Source organism: Oncorhynchus clarkii, chromosome 1 (genome assembly GCF_045791955.1).
Source record: "Oncorhynchus clarkii lewisi isolate Uvic-CL-2024 chromosome 1, UVic_Ocla_1.0, whole genome shotgun sequence".
In the NCBI taxonomy this organism is placed as follows: domain Eukaryota; kingdom Metazoa; phylum Chordata; class Actinopteri; order Salmoniformes; family Salmonidae; genus Oncorhynchus; species Oncorhynchus clarkii.
Genome location: NC_092147.1, coordinates 15,576,623 through 15,588,052, shown reverse-complemented (window position 1 = coordinate 15,588,052; position 11,430 = coordinate 15,576,623).

The following is an 11,430-nucleotide window of genomic DNA, read 5'->3' as shown; positions in this document are numbered from 1 at the left end:
TTTCATCCCAGGGGATGTATCTCACCCACTCCCCTGGCCGGTCCTGGCAATACGACCACAGAAACCTACCCACCTCCTGGTTCACTCTCTCCACTTGCCCATTACTCTCCGGGTGATACCCTGAGGTCAGGCTGACCGAGACCCCAGACATTCCATAAATGCCCTCCACACTCGGGAGGTAAACTGGGGACCCCGATCAGAAACAATATCCTCGGGCACCCCGTAGTGCCGGAAGACATGGGTGAAAAGAGCCTCCGCAGTCTGCAGGGCCGTAGGGAGACCGGGCAACGGGATAAGACGGCAGGACTTAGAGAACCGATCCACAATGAACAGGATCGTCGTGTTGCCCTGAGAGGGGGGAAGGTCAGTAAGAAAATCCACTGATAGATGGGTCCACGGCCGTTGTGGAACGGGGAGGGGTTGTAACTTCCCTCGTGGCAGGTGCCTAGGAGCCTTACTCTAGGCGCACACCGAACAGGAGGAGACATAGAATCCCACATCCCTCACAAAGGTGGGCCACCAGTACTAACCCCTAAGACCTCGCACTGTCCTTGAAATACCCGGGTGACCCGACGAGGGTAGACTATGAGCCCATCGAATCAATTGATCACGAACAGCGAGCGGCACGTACCTGCGACCCTCAGGACACTGTGGAGGCGCAGGTTCCTCCCTTAGCGCCCGCTCAATGTCCACGTCCACCTCCCATACTACTGGTGCCACCAGCTTAGCCGCCGGAATGATGGGAGTAGGATCGATGGACTGGTCGTCAGTGTCATAGAGGCGGGACAGTGCGTCGGCCTCAGAGTTGAGGGAACCTGGTCGATACGAGATCGTAAAACTAAATCTGGTGAAATACATGGCCCACCTTGCCTGACGAGGATTCAGTCTCCTAGCTGATCGGATATACTCCAGGTTACGGTGGTCAGTCCAGATGAGGAAAGGGTGCTTAGCCCCCTCAAGCCAGTGTCTCCACACCTTCAGGGCCTAAACCATAGCCAACAACTCCCTGTCCCCCACATAATTCCGCTCCGCTGGCCCGAGCTTCTTCGGGGAAAAAAGCACAGGGGCGGAGCTTCGGTGGCGTACCCGAGCACTGTGAGAGCACCGCTCCATCCCCAGCCCCGGATGCGTCCACCTCTACTATGAACGCCAAAAAAGGGTCCGGATGCGCCAACACAGGCGCCTCGGTGAACAGCGCCTTCAACCTACGGAAAGCTCCGTCCGCCTCTGCTGACCACTGCAAACGCACCGGCCCCCCCTTCAGCAGTGAGGTAATAGGAGCTGCTACCTGACCAAAACCCCGGATAAACCTCCGGTAGTAATTGGCAAACCCTAAGAACCGCTGCACCTCCTTTACCGTGGTATGAGTCGGCCAATTACACACGGCCTTGACGCGGTCACCCTCCATTACCACCCCCGAGCTGGAAATGCGATAACCCAGGAAGGAAACGGCTCGTTTGGGAAACTCACATTTCTCCGCCTTCACGTACAGGTCATGCTCCAGCAGTCGCCCAAGAACCTTGCGCACCAGAGACACATGCGCGGTGCGTGTAGCGGAGTAGATCAAAATATTGTCAATATACACCACCACACCCTGTCCATGCAGGTCTCTGAGAATCTCGTCAACGAAGGATTGAAAGATAGCTGAAGCATTCTTTAACCCGTACGGCATGACGAGGTATTCATAATGGCCAGATGTGGTACTAAACACGGTTTTCCACTCATCTCCCTCCCGAATACGCACCAGATTATACGCACTCCTGAGATCCAGTTTCGTGAAGAACTGCGCTCCGTGAAATGATTCCACTGCCGTAGCGATGAGAGGTAGTGGATAACTAAAACCCACCGTGATGGAATTGAGACCTCGATAATCAATGCACGGACGCAAACCACCATCCTTTTTCTTCACAAAAAATAAACTTGAGGAGACGGGTGACATGGAGGGCCGAATGTACCCCTGTCCCAGAGCCTCCATATGTCTCCATAGCCAACGTCTCCTCCTGGGATAAAGGATACACATGACTGGACTCTCCACCGTTGTCGTACCGATGGAAACTCCTACACACCTGCCTGAACACTCATCAGACCACCCCTGGAGAGCTCCCTGTTTCCACGAAATCGTCGGATTGTGAATAGCCAGCAAGGGAATCCCTAGCACCACCAGAAACCCAGGTGAATCGATAAGGAACAGACTAATCCGCTCCTTATGATTCCCCTGCGTAATCATCTCCAAAGGAATTGTGGCCTCCCTGACCAGCCCTGACCCTAACAGTCGACTATCTAAAGAGTGCACGGAGAAAGGGGGTTCTACCCTAACTAACGGAATCCTCAACCTCTGAGCGAGTCCGCAATCTATAAAGTTCCCAGCTGCGCCTGAATCGACTAGCGCCTTATGCTGGAGAGAGGGAACAAATTTAAGGAAACAAATTAATAAAAACATGTGACCAACAGGAAACTCTGGGAGAGTGTGGTGCTGCCTCACCTGGGGTAACCGAGGAGTGTTCTGCCTGCCCTCTCGACTCCCAGATTAACTCCTCCAGCACCGACCTGAAGTGTGCCCTCTCCGGCCACAACTGGTACTGGAGGAGCCTCCTCCTCCGATCTCCCTAGATGCGGCCCCTCCTAGCTTCATCGGGATAGGAGCGGGTGGGTCAGGAGGTGGAATTAACAGGACCCTTTCAGAACGTCCGCGAGCAGCTAGCAGATGGTCTAACCGGATTGACAGGTCTATCAGTTCATCCAGGCTGAGCGTAGTGTCCCGACAAGCCAGCTCCCTGCGGACGTCCTCTCTCAGGCTACACCTGTAATGGTCTATCAGGGCCCTGTCGTTCCACCCTGCTCCAGCGGCCAAGGTCCGGAAATCCAGCGTGAAGTCCTGCGCGCTCCTCGTCCCCTGCCGGAGATGGAACAACCTCTCACCCGCTGCTCGGCCCTCCGGAGGGTGATCGAACACGGCCCGGAAACGGCGGGTGAACTCCGGGTAGTTGCCTCTCGCTGAGTCGGGCCCGTTCCAGACAGTATTGGCCCACTCCAGGGCTCTACCCGTCAGGCAAGAGACGAGGACACTCACGCTCTCCTCTTCCGAGGGAGCCGGCCAGGTAGAGATCTAGTTGTAGCAGAAATCCCTGGCACCCCGCCGCCGCTCCATCGTACTCCCTCGGAGGCGTAATGCGCAGAGCGCTGGCACCGGATCCCGCTGGAGGAGATGGTAGAGTTGCTAGTGGGAGGGTAGGTGGGGTAGTAGGGAGACCACTCCTCTCCCAACGGTCCATCCTCTCCATCATTTGATACGATGCGATGGAGGATGGACGTGTGATGAAGGACTCTCTCCTCCATCGTGGGGAGAGGGGTGGTCGCTGCTCCTGCTGACTCCATAAGGTTGGTGCGGTTTTCTGTAACGTTCAATGAGTGAATGGGTGTGGAGTCAGGCGCAGAGAGCAAAGGATGCAGGAAAAAACACGCTTTAATGTCCAAAATCAAAAGAACAAAATAGTATTACCCAACACAGGCGTAACTATTACTACAAATAGTACCCTTAGGTAAAATACCAGGACAGCGAGAAAAGCCAACAAAACACTAACGAACTTAAATAACACCACCCTAACAACCAAACAATGAACAGGTGAAACCAATTAGACAAAACCAAACGAACACGGAACAAAGGATCGGTGGCAGCTAGTAGACCGGCGACGACGACCACCGAGCGCCACCCGAACAAGAAGGGGAGCCACCTTCGGTAATATTTGTGACAAATGGATGATGTTGAGAGATAGATGTGAGGGGTTGAATGGAGCTGAAGGGTGGGACTAATAAGACAACCAATGCAAACATACTGTCACGTTTGTCATAAAGAGGAGACCAAGGCACAGCGTGGTAAGCTTACATTCCTCTTTAATTAAAGAAAGAACACTAAACAAACTAACAGAATAACAAAACGACCGTGACGCTATATAAAACAAGTGCTGACAGGCAACTACACATAGACAATAACCCACAAAACCAAAATGGAAAATGGCAACCTAAATAGGATCCCCAATCAGAGACAACGATAAACAGCTGTCTCTGATTGGGAACCAATTCATACCACCATAGACCTACAATAAACCTAGACTAACATACACCCTAGACATACAAAAACCCTAGACAGGGGAACAAGCATACCCACCCTCGTCACACCCTGACCTGACCAAAATAATACATAAAACATAGATAACTAAGGTCAGGGCGTGACACATACTGGGTCTGTAAAATGTATATAGGTTCAGAACTTTTGTGAAATAGCACAGTTACAAATAGAAATCAAACTGGACGGACATCAGAAATAGAAGGAGTAAAAACAAACAAAATATAACTATTGTAAAATAGATTGTGTCTGTAAAATACTCCAAATGGGGGGGAAGGGTGGTAGAGTTTGCAGGGAATTATTAAAGGTATATTCTAAAAAAAGTATGTCTATATAGGTATGTTTATCTATATATGTATGCATGCATGTATGTATATATACAGTGCCTTGCGAAAGTATTCGGCCCCCTTGAACTTTGCGACCTTTTGCCACATTTCAGGCTTCAAACATAAAGATATAAAACTGTATTTTTTTGTGAAGAATCAACAACAAGTGGGACACAATCATGAAGTGGAACAACATTTATTGGATATTTCAAACTTTTTTAACAAATCAAAAACTGAAAAATTGGGCGTGCAAAATTATTCAGCCCCCTTAAGTTAATACTTTGTAGCGCCACCTTTTGCTGCGATTACAGCTGTAAGTCGCTTGGGGTATGTCTCTATCAGTTTTGCACATCGAGAGACTGACATTTTTTCCCATTCCTCCTTGCAAAACAGCTCGAGCTCAGTGAGGTTGGATGGAGAGCATTTGTGAACAGCAGTTTTCAGTTCTTTCCACAGATTATCGATTGGATACAGGTCTGGACTTTGACTTGGCCATTCTAACACCTGGATATGTTTATTTTTGAACCATTCCATTGTAGATTTTGCTTTATGTTTTGGATCATTATCTTGTTGAAAGACAAATCTCCGTCCCAGTCTCAGGTCTTTTGCAGACTCCATCAGGTTTTCTTCCAGAATGGTCCTGTATTTGGCTCCATCCATCTTCCCATCAATTTTAACCATCTTCCCTGTCCCTGCTGAAGAAAAGCAGGCCCAAACCATGATGCTGCCACCACCATGTTTGACAGTGGGGATGGTGTGTTCAGCTGTGTTGCTTTTACGCCAAACATAACGTTTTGCATTGTTGCCAAAAAGTTCAATTTTGGTTTCATCTGACCAGAGCACCTTCTTCCACATGTTTGGTGTGTCTCCCAGGTGGCTTGTGGCAAACTTTAAACGACACTTTTTATGGATATCTTTAAGAAATGGCTTTCTTCTTGCCACTCTTCCATAAAGGCCAGATTTGTGCAATATACGACTGATTGTTGTCCTATGGACAGAGTCTCCCACCTCAGCTGTAGATCTCTGCAGTTCATCCAGAGTGATCATGGGCCTCTTGGCTGCATCTCTGATCAGTCTTCTCCTTGTATGAGCTGAAAGTTTAGAGGGACGGCCAGGTCTTGGTAGATTTGCAGTGGTCTGATACTCCTTTCATTTCAATATTATCACTTGCACAGTGCTCCTTGGGATGTTTAAAGCTTGGGAAATCTTTTTGTATCCAAATCCGGCTTTAAACTTCTTCACAGCAGTATCTCGGACCTGCCTGGTGTGTTCCTTGTTCTTCATGATGCTCTCTGCGCTTTTAACAGACCTCTGAGACTATCACAGTGCAGGTGCATTTATACGGAGACTTGATTACACACAGGTGGATTGTATTTATCATCATTAGTCATTTAGGTCAACATTGGATCATTCAGAGATCCTCACTGAACTTCTGGAGAGAGTTTGCTGCACTGAAAGTAAAGGGGCTGAATAATTTTGCACGCCCAATTTTTCAGTTTTTTTTGATTTGTTAAAAAAGTTTGAAATATCCAATAAATGTCGTTCCACTTCATGATTGTGTCCCACTTGTTGTTGATTCTTCACAAAAAATACAGTTTTATATCTTTATGTTTGAAGCCTGAAATGTGGCAAAAGGTCGCAAAGTTCAAGGGGGCCAAATACTTTCGCAAGGCACTGTATATATTTACCAAAATAATATATGGGGGATTAGAAATTATGCAGACAATTACATTGATGGAAGCAACATGCTTTCCGCAATTTAAAGCAGATCCACCCCTTTAAAAAAAAGTACTTTAAGAGCAGCAGTAAAAAATAACAATATATACAGGGGGGTGCCGGTATAGACTCAATGTGCATGGGCACCGGTTAGTTGAGGTAGTATGTACATGTAGGTAGAGTTATTAAAGTGACCATGCATAGATGACAAAAGAGAGTGGCAGTGGTGTGGAGAGGAGAGGGGGACGGGGGGCAATGCAAAGCTGTTTAGAAGCCTCTTGGACCTAGACTTGGCGCTCCGGTACCGCTTGCCGTGCGGTAGCAGAGAGAACAGTCCATGACTAGGGTGGCTGGAGTCTTTGACACTTTTTAGGGCCTTCCTCTGACACCGGCTGGTATAGAGTTCCTGGATGGCAGGAAGCTTGGCCCCCCTCTGTAGTGCCTTGCGTTCGGAGGCCGAGCAGTTGCCAGACCAGGCAGTGATGCAACTAGTTAAGATGCTCTTGATGGTGCAGCTGCAGAACCTTTTGAGGATCTGAGGACCCATGCCAAATATTTTCAGGCCGCACAAGGGGGAATAGGTTTTGTCGTGCCTGCTTCACGACTGTCTTGGTGTGCTTGAACCATGTTAGTTTGTTGGGGACTTGGTTACCAAAGAACTCCCAACCTGCTCCACTACAGCCCCGTCGATGAGAATGGGGGCGTGCTCGGTCCTCTTTTCCTGTTGTCCACAATCATCTCCTCTGTCTTGATCACGTTGAGGGAGAGGATGTTGTCCTGGCACCATGCGGCCAGGTCTCTGACCTCCTCCCAATGGGCTGTCTCGTTGTCGGTGATCAGGCCTACCACTGTTGTGTCACCGGCAAATTTGATGATGGTGTTGGAATCGTGCCTGGCCATGCAGTCATGAGTGAACAGGGAGTACAGGGGGGGACTGAGCACGCACCGCTGAGGGGCCCTTTTGTTGAGGATCAGCGTGGCGGATGTGGTGTTACCTACCCTTTCCACCTGGGGGCGGACTGTCTGGAAGTCCAGGATCCAGTTGCAGAGGGAGGTGTTTAGTCCCAAAGTCCTTATTGGTGAGGTTTCTGGGCACTATGATGTTGAACGCTGAGCTGTAGTCAATGAATAGCACTCTCACATAGGTGTTCCTTTTGTCCAGGTGGGAAAGGGCAGTGTGGAGTGCAATAGAGATTGCATCATCTGTGGATCTGTTGGGGCGGTATGCAAATTGGAGTGGGTCAAGGGTTTCTGGAATGATGGTGTTGATGTGAGCCATGACGAGCCTTTCAAAACATTTCATGGCTACAGACGTGAGTGCTATGGGTCGGTAGTCATTTAGTCAGGTTACCTTGGGCACAGGCAGTGTTCTTGGGCACAGGCACTATGGTGGTCTGATTAAAACATGTTGGCATTACAGACTCGGACAGGGAGAGGTTGAAAATGTCAGTGAAGACACTTGCCAGACACACGTCCTGGTAATCTGTCTGGCCCTGCGGCCTTGTGAATGTTGACCTGTCTAAAGGTCTTACTCACATCGGCTGCGGAGAGCATGATCACACAATCTTCCAGTACAGCTGGTGCTCTCGTGCATGTTTCAGTGTTATTTGCCTCGAAGCGAGCATAGAAGTAGTTTAGCTCTTCTGGTAGGCTTGTTTCACTGGGCAGCTCTTGACTGTGCTTCCCTTTGTAGTCTGTAATGGTTTGCAAGCCCTGCCACATTTGACAAGCGTCAGAACCGGTCTAGTACGACTTGATCTTAGTCCTGTATTTACGCTTTGCCTGTTTGATGGTTCGTCGGAGGGCATAGCGGGATTTCTTATAAGCTTCTGGGTTAGAGTCCTGCTCCTTGAAAGCAGCAGCTCTAGCCTTTAGCTCAGTGCGGATGCTGCCTGTAATCCATGGCTTCTGGTTGGTGTATGTACATAAGGTCACTGTGGGGACGACTTCATTGATGTACTTATTGATGAAGCCAATGACAGATGTGGTGTACTCCTCAATGCCATTGGAGGAATCCCAGAACATATTCCAGTCTGTGCTAGCAAAACAGTCCTGTAGTTTAGCATCTGCATCATCCACCACTTTTTTATTGATCTAGTCAAGGGTGCTTCCGGCTTTCATTTTAGCTTGTAAGCAGGAATCAGGAGGATGGAATTATGGTCAGATTTTGGAAATGAAGGGCGAGGGAGAGCTTTGTATGTGTCTCTGTGTGTGGAGTATAGGTGGTCCAGAGTTATTTTCCCTCTGTTTGCACATTTAACATGCTGATAGAAATGTTGTAAAACTGTTAACTTTCCCTGCATTAAAGTCCCCGGCTACTAGGAGCGCAGCCTCTGGGTGAGCATTTTCTTGTTTGCTAATGGCGTAATACAGCTCATTCAATTCTATCTTAGTGCCAATCACTGACCTGAGGTGATATGTAAACAGCTACAAAGAATACAGATGAGAACTATCTTGGTAGGTAGTGTGGTCTACAGCTTAGCATGATATAGTCTACCTCAGGTGAGCAATAGCTCGAGACTTCCTTAGATATCGTGTACCAGCTGTTATTTACAAAAATAATAGTCCGCCACCCCTTGTCTTACCAGACGCCGCTGTTCAATCCTGCCGGTACATCGTATAACCAGCCAGCTGAATGTTGATATTGTCGTCGTTCAGCCACGACTCCGTGAAGCATAAGATGTTAGTTTTTAATGTTCCGTTGGTAGTTTAACTTTCCACCTAACTCATTACACTGTAAGCTCTACACCGGTTGTATTCGACGCACGTGACCTGTGATTTGATTTGATAGAAGTTATTTTCGGTCATAAGAGACGGTAGCGGAAACATTATGTACAAAATAAGTAAAAAAATAAGTTACAAAACGCAGATAAACGAACAAAAAAACACAATCGGTTGGGGGCACGTAAAACGTCTGCCTTCTGCTCCGGCTCCATGTTACATTTCAGTGAACTGATCAGTTAGCTCAGTTGGTCAAGGCTACGTTAAGTACATCAGAACATTAAATTGAACAGAAACTGTGTTGTACTGAACGATCAGTTGAAAAATGGGGAGTGGTTGGGTTGTGGGCTCAAATTCACCGCTGCCCTTTAAATAATGTAACTCATTGCTTCAAACCACACCCCAGCACACCCACCGAATGTAGCACACTTATCTCAGTCTGTTCAAGAACGTACAATAACGTTTTGGGAAAACGTGTTCAGTACAAACCGTTCCGCAACACAGCAAACGTTCAAGTGAACTGAACACACCCCTGGTGTGGTGCCTAGTTGACAAAAATCCTTGCAGTGCCTGTGGTACTCCAGGAAAAGGGTTGCCTACTCCTGCTCTTGAGTCCTTTGGTGAAACGACTGGTGTACTAGGTATTGGGCAACAGCTTTCTTCCAGGGCCCATATTATTCCAGGGCCCATATAGTGACAGAGTAAATCACCTCAATAGTCAGCCTATTGTGTGTATTGAACTTTCATATTGCAATGTACAGCCTTACCTATGGATCTTGGGTGTTGGGTCCATGAAATGGAGTATCTGCCTACTCAGTGACACCAACAGTACACAAGAGTTTACAAAAATTACAGTTGTAGCTTTTATTGCAGGACTTTGACACCACTGTGAAATGAGCCACGTTAACTCACCAGTCAACCTAACATGTGTATTGAGCATTCATATTGCAACAGATCCTACAGATCCTGGGTCCATGAAATTGGGTATAATATGTGAACATTTCAGATATTCAAATAGCTAATGACTGACACATCAATAATTGAGAATACCGTCTGCTGAACGACCCGGATGCTGTACACCTGGGTGACGGGAGGTTTCCTGGTCCACGTGTGTCGGCAGTGCTATTTGATTTACACCTACAAAACAAATTTGTTTCACACACTGTCAACTGACAGAATTGACCACAGTTCCTATCCTATAACCATTAATTCCATTGCTAAAATGCTTCCTATTGTGCTCACCCAGGTCACTGATGTGTTTCTGAAGCTGTTTGGGGGTGGAGGTGCTGCAATTTGTTTTTCGCTGACTGGGGGCGTATTTTCCCCACGCTACAGACAGCTATATCGGTCCCCTAATACAGGACTAGTAAAAGCCCAGTGCAGGCACTACTTTTGTGTTTTATATATTTTTTTTCTGATTGCTTAGGCACTATCTTTGAAACTATAGGACATTTTTGCAAAACTCTACACACTAACCACAAAGCCTTACACAAAACCAGCAAAACATTATGCATCTCTTGCAAAGCAAGCAATTCTTGCAAAACTCTTCAAACTCTTTTTCAAAAAAGATGTTTTTGCGCCAATACAGTACACACAAACCATTATTTGAATAAGCACACGAAGCACCAACTACGCACTGATAGTATAAATGAAAAACACTTCTGGTGCTTTTTCTGTGTGCAGGGCATAGCAGTTTGCAATAAAGTTTTGTCATACATGTAGTAAACACACATACAAACAGGTATCCTAATGTGTATTCCTCACTATCTCACTATCCCTATCAATAGAAATAATATGTTTTCTTTTTTCTCTCATTGTTCTAACGCTCCTCAAACAACAAAAGTGCAGTAGAAGAAAAACATTTGTGCTAGAATAAAAATAACAGAAAAAAATGTGGCTACATCTCATCTTCTTTGTGGATCTGACCATAAGGCTTCATCCACATCACATGCAATGTTGTCTTGAGCTAGGCAGCGTGGAAATTATCGTCTGGAGTGCCGTATCCAGGCCTGGCATGACCCCTGATCAATATCTCCACAAGCATCCTCAATTGCCTGTACAAGGGGTATGCATTGGTGTGGCTGGCGATCATACTGATCATGGTGGGGCGGCAGGGTAACCTAGTGCTTAGAGCATTGGACTAGTAACCGGAAGGTTGCAAGTTCAGATCCCCAAGCTGACAAGGTACAAATCTGTCGTTCTGCCCCTGAACAGGCAGTTAACCCACTGTTCCTAGGCCGTCATTGAAAATAAGAATTTGTTCTTAATTAACTGACTTGCCTAGTTAAATAAAGGTTACATTTTTAAATTAAAAAAAAATAAAAATACACCTTCCAACATCATGCAGAGAAGAATTCTGTCAACGTTTTGGAATATGGTGTTATCTGCCATTATGTGGTCCTGCAGTTCTGAGTCTGATACAGTTATTTGCAATGTGGGTCTCCTGCTCTGGGGTGAACAGTCACCTCTTCCACCAGATACTGTTTTTCTTGCAGTTTTGTAAAAACATTTGAATGGTTCAAGTGATAGATCTTTCTCATTATG